Genomic DNA, 8168 nt, shown 5'->3' with positions numbered 1-8168 from the left:
GGCAGTGATGCCAACCGTACTATAATTATAGTACAATACTATAATTTTAACTCCGTGGAAAATGTTAAATACTATAATTTTACGCAAAATATACCAAAATACTATAATTTTAAAGGATGCAAGACGAAAAATGTTCCTGTACTATATATTTTTCAGAAATACTATAATTTTTACGCCTTTGTACTATAATCGGCATAGAAAAATATGGCAACACTGGTCTATGGTCAAGCCAAACCAGTGTTGCCAACCGTACTATAATTATAGTATTTGTACTATAATTTTGGTCCGCGTACTATGTACGATATAAAACATGTATAGGTAGTACGCCCAAAATACTATACTTTTGAATATCGGAAAAAATATACAAAAAGTACTAAAATTTCTATATTTTCGTTGGATAAATTGGTGCAAAGTACTTTAATTTCGCAATATAAGAAGATTTGGAGAACATGGAAAAAAATTGCTCGAAAAACGTAAAAAAATCCCTTGACTTTGGTTTAAAATGAAATTTCTTGAATAGTTCGGCAAGCATTTTTGGACGGAAGAGGTACCAAAATAAAAAGGGGCCTCCGAGTTTCTCAATATCTCCGAATTTTTTTTTCTGAGAAACAAAAAACCTATACATTTTCAACCGTTGACAACGCGTACTATATTTTTTCCCCAAATACTATAATTTTGGAGGCTCTGTACTATAATTCCACTTTGAAAAAATGGCAACACTGAGCCAAACATAAACAACAAATTGACTAGAAATGTCAGCCGAAAACGGAATTAAATCCTATCGTGGCGTCGGTAAGCATATAATTTAAATATTTGTTTATTACAGTGAATGTGCCAATGAATTACTTATAATGATACCTATTACGTATTTCAGTGTTATCACGACTCGTGGTCCGCGTATTACGACCACACAGAAGGACCACTTGATTGCACACGTTCCAATCGCAGCCTGGCTCTCAGGATATTTTATGGTCCTCTCGGAGGAGAATCCATGGCGCGGGACTGGGAAACGGTATCCACACAATTGGCCAACATTGGCCCAAGAAAATCAGTGGATCAGTGAAAACAGTAATTATAAATAGCTTAAGTTATTGTCTTAGCACACTAGTTTACACTTAGCACACGGAAAACAACTACCACTGTTCTCAAAATTTGTATTCGTTCCTTCGTTTGCCGCCCTTTATAACGTTACACCCCTAAGTAACGCACTACCTGCATGTAAAGCTATACATTAAATTTAATATTCATTAAACTATTGAGGCTCCGCCATTGACACATGGTCAGGAATGCTTTCTAATATAATTGGAGACGACTCTTTTAATGAACTTCATTCGAAATTATCAATCATAAAGATATTACATCTTATGATATTCACAGCGCCAACAAATTATAGCGCGTCACTATTACAAAAACAAATAGGCTAGATTTACATTTATCAAGGTTAAAATGGTTTTTTCCCATTTCAGAAATTGAAAATTATATCTGCAATATCTGCGGCAAAACATATGCCAGAAAAGATGATAAAAAGGGATCAAACATCCATAATCGGGTTGTTATTTTTGAATGTGATGACTGCCCAATGTCATTCACCAGATCAGATGCACTGAAAAAACATAAAAAAATACATGCCAGGATGAAACAATTTATATGTGCACACTGTGGGTACACGACAATGTTCAACAGTCTAGCAGGAAGACATAGATGCACACGTAAATGAGGCATGTGTTTTCAAAATGAACTTATTCCACTTCACCAAATTGTCGGCAAAATTTCAACACATTCAGTTACATCTGTGCGAGTATAAAGTATAAATAGAAATTTAAATATTTTCATGTCCTTTGTTTTATGAATATTATTCATAAACAAAAATAAAATTCGATGGCACGAGCTTCGTTGCGAGTATGCATATGCAGTTGTGTGTGTAACTGGCTTTAAAAACTAATTAATTAAATTGTCTGTACAAGAAATATTATGTGGAAAATATATCAATGCAGTTTGATTTTAACTGCATCATTTGCATGCGGTATGCATATTTTGTGTTTTCTATTAACGGCCCACATGCTCGTCGTAGGTCAAAATTGAGTTTTTATTGTATTTTCAAACCATGATCCTGGACACTCCTTAAACGTTATGGATAATCTATTTATATAATTTTGAAGCCTTATTATCCTTTATATTTATTTTTAACATTTGATGACTGCATAAAGTATTTTTGTTACATAAAATAGTATTCTTTTAAACCTCTTGCTCTAATGTTTTAGAATATAGTCATATTTCGGTACATAACTGTGCAGTGGTGTTAAGATTTTTTACATTTATTAATTTATAAACGCATTTATAAAACCATCAGTATAATTTATATTGACATTATTATAGTGAAATATTTACGATAAAAAATTATATTGATAATTTCTGTGATCCCAAATTTGACAAGAATTACGCATTTTATTATTCAAAAAATCGGCAAGATTAACACATTTCTAAAGATACTTATTATAAGCTATGTCTTTCACCATTTCAGTGTGATAAACATCTTATGAATAATGATTGCTTTATAATAATTATTGACCTAAGAATTAGTGTTTTTTTGAAATACGCCATTTCTTTTGGCATTCCCCAGTGGTGAAGCTACAACATACGGCCGTAGCCATAAATTGACAAACTATAATCGAAGTAGGGAGTAAAATGATATTGACGCGCATGTTTGAGTGTCCAGGATCATGGTTTGAAAATACAATAAAAACTCAATTTTGACCTATGACGAGCATGTCCCCCCTTAAGGTAAACGTGTCATTAAATATTTTATTATTATAGGTTTTGTATTTTGCTAAACTATTGTTGCTTTTTCAGTAAAGGCGTTGGGCGTTGACATGGTCCAAGTACGATCCAAGTACACTTGGACAGAGTGCCATCCAAACACATTTGTATGAGACAGCTTCATACAAATTACTCGGATTCGCGCTTGGACTTGGACCGAGCGCCATCCATGCGCACTCGTATGGGACATCTTCATACTAATTATTCCTATCCAAGCTAGCTTGGATGAGTAGCTTGGATCGTGGCGTTGACACACATCCAAGTTCAACTCGCTGTCATTTCATTCAAGATCACAATTTCAACATGGCATCTACGAATCTGTTGCTGCAAGGTGTCGAAGTTGTTGCAGATATGATAATAGAAGAGAAGACTTGGAAAACCACTACCAGGAGAAAAGAAAGTCGCGCAAGAGAATTTGGGCCCGCAAATGGATTTTAAGGCGTGATAAGCAGGGTGCATCTAACAATTTTCTCCGTGAAGTAGAACTGGAAGATAAGGTTACGTTTAAGAATAATTTGAGGCGGAACAGTGAACAATTTGAATACCTGTTACAAAAAGTTGGGCCAAAAATACAGAAGAAAGATAACCTCATGAGAGCTGCCTTACCTGCACGAATTAAACTACAAATAGTTATGCGATATTTAGCAACTGGTGATAGGTTTTCCACCTTAGAAAGTAGCTTTCGTATTCCAAAGAGCTCCATATCCAAGTTTCTGCTATCCGTGTTAGATGCAATCTATGAAGAGTTGGAGGAGTACATACAGGTTAGTAACTGGGAATTATTTTATTGTCAGGTTATCAATTTTTTATTAAAAATCAAATTAGGTAGGTACATTACAAACAAATTACAAAATAAAATCAGTCTTCGTCTATATCGTCATCGTCATCGTCATAAATCCCTCCATTGCTTCTTTTTTTTTTTTTTTAATTTTTATTTAAATATTTGTTTATTACAGCGAATGTGCGAATGAATTACTTATAATGGTACCTATTATGTATTTCAGTGTTATCACGACTCGGGGTCTGCGTGTTACGACCACACAGAAGGACCACTTGATTGCACACGTGTTCCAATCGCGGCCTGGCTCTCGGGGGAGAATCCATGGCGAGGGACTGGGAAACGTTATCCACACAATTGGCCAACATTGGCCTGAGAAAATCAGTGGATCAGTGAAAACAGTAATTATAAATAGCTTAAGTTATTGTCTTAGCACACGGAAAACAACTACCACTGTTCACAAAATTTGTATTCGATCCTTCATTTGCCGCCCTTTATAACGTTACACCCCAAAGTAACGCACTACCTGCATGTAAAGCTATACATTAAATTTAATAAGCATTAAACTATTGAGTCTCTGCCATTGACACATTTGGGTCTATTCTGTACTTATCGACCGCTAAAGTGGTAAATGCTATCAAACTTAGGGTAGATTTGTATCAAAGTATTAGCACTTATTGTAACAATTACAATACGTTTGTTGTAATTGTTATAATAAGTGCTATATTTTAACAGCAGCAAGAGAGGTGATGTTAAAATATATCACTTATTGCAATAAATACATCGAATTTATTGTAATTGTTGCGATATGTGCTAATACTTTGATACAAACCTACCCTAAGTTTGATAATATCTATGACTTTATCACTCGATAAGTATAGAATAGACTCAATGGTCAGGAATGCTTTCTAATATAATTGGAGATGACTCTTTTAATGCACTTCATTCGAAATTATCAATCATAAAGATATTACATCTTATGATATTCACAGCGCCAACAAATTATAGCGTGTCACTATTACAAAAACAAATAGGCTAGATTTACATTTATCAAGGTTAAAATGGTTTTTTCCCATTTCAGAAATTGAAAAATATATCTGCAGCAAAACATATGCCAGAAAAGATATTCAAACATCCATAACCGATGACTGCCCAATGTCATTCTCCAGATCAGATGCACTCAAAAAACATAAAAAAGCCAGGACGAAACAATTTATATGTGCACACTATGGGTATACAATAATGTTCGGCCAATTGGGTCTGATTAACTTACTCAGTAAAATTTCATATAAACTGTTTTAATTAATAATCTGTAATATCCATAAAATGTTAAAAATAAAGGAATTAAATCATTTACTGGCTTACCTTTTATATACATTTTTAAAAATTTTTGAAATTCATCTCTCAATCATGTTGATAGACTTAAGTCCATTTTCAGAATGTGTTGGATCCAGGTTGTGGGTGTTTAGTGATTATTCACTTATATTACTGATTACACTACAGTAGAACCTTGATATAACTGACAAAATATTTGTCAAATGCATTGATATACTACTAGATGAGGGGTTCCCATACAAGTGTCATTTTAAAAATGTACCACAAAAGAAGATATTACGAATATCGTCTTACAATATTTCCTTGTAAGTATAATGCGTTAAGACCGTTAACATGGATTCCCGAATTTCACCCGTATTGCCCTGGCTGTAAAACTTATTTTGTGTTCTTGGAATAGTGACCCTAAGGGTCTGCAACCCAAAGCTTGCAAGCTACCAAAAATTCATGTCTGAGCGGACAGAGCAAGTCGTCATGCGCTGACTATTAGTTAGAATAAGATGCAAGATAGATCGGGCTTACTCATAATTACTGCCAGGTCGTTTTCAAGACAAATATTAAGTGAGCTTATATCGAGTAAAGTCCGCTGATATTAAAATAGTAAGTTTTAACCATGGGGCGGCATGGTATATGAAAGTATGGTGAAACAGGTTGGGTTGCGGCAAAATCTCCATGTTAACATTATATTATATGGGTACGTTATAATGACCAAAGTAAATCCTCCGTGATGCCCTGCATTTTTTTTATCGTGTCGCCATTTCTCGTAAGTTATCGTCTATTGTCGGCATGCTTCATTCAGTTCTGTGAGGAAGCCAAATCGTTGCCTATCTCTACTTTTAATACATCTATGGTTTTAACACTGGCCGAGTCGCTGAAAATCGGGCATCATTTTAAGAAGCATATGATTCATCCAGTAGTATGTCAAATGTGAAAATCGTTTAAAACATCCTTATAATAACCTGGAGATGAGAAGGAGATGGTGGTAAGTCCACTTTTTTCGAAAATGATTTTTTGTTGCCAGTTTTTAAGTGAGACTAATATCTACGAGAAGCAGATTGCAACAAGTCCAAAAATGTTAAACTTTTAAAGATAAATCAAAAATTTGTGCGGCAAGTCCTCTACCCTGTAGGGGCGGGCAAACTTTTTGGATGGAGGGCCAAATTCAAGAATTCAAAATGAGCGGCGGGCCGCAAGTAAAATACCATTTTTAGATATACACTATTTATTATCACGAAAAATAAACATTACAAAAAAATTAATGAGAAGAATGAAAGTGTTAAGGGCATTGTAAAATTTGGATATATCTTCACGACGATGCAATTCTCTTAAATCAGTGTCACACTGCAGACCAATAATCTCAAGTTGTAGCTCTGTCAGTACACTATCAATATCTATTGAAAATGGATCGCGTACTGTTGCTAAACTTGTCTCAATTTTTCGGAAGTCACCAAATCTTTGTAAAAAATCGTCATTCAGAGCTTTAATAATTTTACCATATTCTTCAAATTTATATTCTGGTATATTCAGCAACTTCAAAGTTGAAAAGTGGTCCACGTTATTATTCGATATTTGTCGAAGGAACAACTTGAGTTTTAATTGAAATCCATTCACACTCTTCACCATATCGTGGGCATATATTTTTTTTCCTTGCAACGCACAGTTAAAAGTATTTAAATGTGTCACGATGTTCAACATAGAAAATAGTGGTTACATAGTGTGAGACTAGACGCAAGGAAGACGTACTGAGATAATACATTAACGAAACAACAAATTCTTCAAAATTTAATCTATTGTCAATATTTTTTAAAAACATATAAAAAAAGTTATTCTTAATCAGAAGTACAATTAATGATGGCGGGCCGCAAAAAAATACCCGGCGGGCCGCAGTTTGCCCTCCCCTGCTGTAGAAGCAGAGTGACATACTGTAGGCCTCCGAATCCTTGGCTAGCTCCGGGCCTGGAGTGGAGGTACATTCAGTTTCGGAAGAGCAGGTAGGCACAGTATTATAGTTAATTAAAACTAATGTTCACTATATAAAAGTCTATTTATTATATTCCACATCCACCAAAAGTTATAAAAAGTCAAATTACGAAAATTCGGAACCACAAGAATCCACAATATTTTATAAAAGTCTAATTTAATTAATTATAACAAAAGATAGAAGCACTTAATATTTATACTTATGAATTAATTATTTATTATTAACTTTATATTATCGTAAGCGAGATTGCACGAGCGCGGGACTCTACGATGAAAGGTTGGGGACCGGGTCCAATAATAAAAAAAATTAAAACACAAGAAAAACGACTAAGTCGCTGACTGACACTTCGACCTGAGCTGTCAGATTTGACAGTAGGTATAAATCGGTAGGTATCGACCAGTAAGTATTATGAACCTCGGTGAGTACCTCTTCTCAAGTCTTTGACGACTTGTATGGAGAAGTGCGAATAAAAATACGCCGCCGACCGTCGCAGGTTCGGGGTCGTAAGGGCGGAAGAAGACTATTAATGAATTTAAAAATCAGGGGTTTATATGCAAATCTGGCCGATTTCATCCCTTCGTCCAACGTTTAGAGGGTGCAAAAATCTAGTAACGGTTTCATTATGAAGATGGGCGGAAATCGTACTGTGACTAATTACCCGCAACATCCACATAAGTACCGGTTATGTTGAATTATAGGCGCTAGGCGACGCTTCCAAATGGGCGACGCCGCTCTCGCGTCACTTACGTATTTTGAGTACTTGCCCGTACTGAGTATACGCAATTACTGTAGCAGTAGCACTTTGTTTCTGGCCCAGCCACGCGAAAAATGCACGTACGAAGGAGTACCCGGTATCAACGGATTTGTTATTAAATTACCTATCGATACAGCATACCCCCCGCGTGGTGACGTTCCCCATGGCTGAGGGAGGGGCGTTTCAGAGGCGGCCGGCTCTATAGGCTCTAGCGGCGTGAGGGTACCCCTCACCCAGAAACAAGAGTACTCCAGAATTAGCCTGGGTGGTAAGGCGTCATATCCCAGTGGTCAAATTGGCATATTTGTGGCACCAGGCCTACGATAGCGCATACCAACCCTTCGGCCAACTACCGTTGGAGGGCCAATCTTTGAGGCCCTCCGACGGCCTGAATATCTCCTTGACGTTGTACATATATAAAATATCGTCTGTTTTTGTTCAGCTTTGTCGAGGGTCGTAATCATTCCACCGGTGGCACATTGACTACCAGGGTCAGACCGAGCGGC

General features: G+C 35.9%; 1 long non-coding RNA gene across 6 annotated transcripts; it reads left to right on the top strand.

Annotated features, from left to right (window-relative positions):
• The first annotated feature begins 726 nt into the window (after nt 1–726).
• LOC147072685 (uncharacterized) lies at nt 727–4965 on the top strand. 6 transcript variants are annotated; one of them, XR_015070548.1, is made up of 6 exons: nt 727–792; nt 875–1068; nt 1467–1805; nt 2621–3581; nt 3822–3996; nt 4677–4957. It is a non-coding gene; the product is annotated as an uncharacterized LOC147072685 (long non-coding RNA). The 6 variants fall into 6 exon arrangements; XR_015070546.1 differs by having other exon boundaries at nt 729–792; nt 1467–1718; nt 2851–3581; nt 4677–4964; XR_015070551.1 differs by having other exon boundaries at nt 730–792; nt 875–1081; nt 1467–1718; nt 3107–3581; nt 4677–4949.
• The last annotated feature ends 3203 nt before the right edge of the window (nt 4966–8168 follow it).

The sequence above is a fragment of the Rhyacophila brunnea genome, unplaced genomic scaffold (genome assembly GCF_057557595.1).
Source record: "Rhyacophila brunnea isolate RB1 unplaced genomic scaffold, BYU_Rbru_1.0 scaffold_19, whole genome shotgun sequence".
Taxonomy (NCBI): domain Eukaryota; kingdom Metazoa; phylum Arthropoda; class Insecta; order Trichoptera; family Rhyacophilidae; genus Rhyacophila; species Rhyacophila brunnea.
Note: the sequence above shows the minus strand (reverse complement) of the source record. Positions and strands in the feature narration are given on the sequence as shown.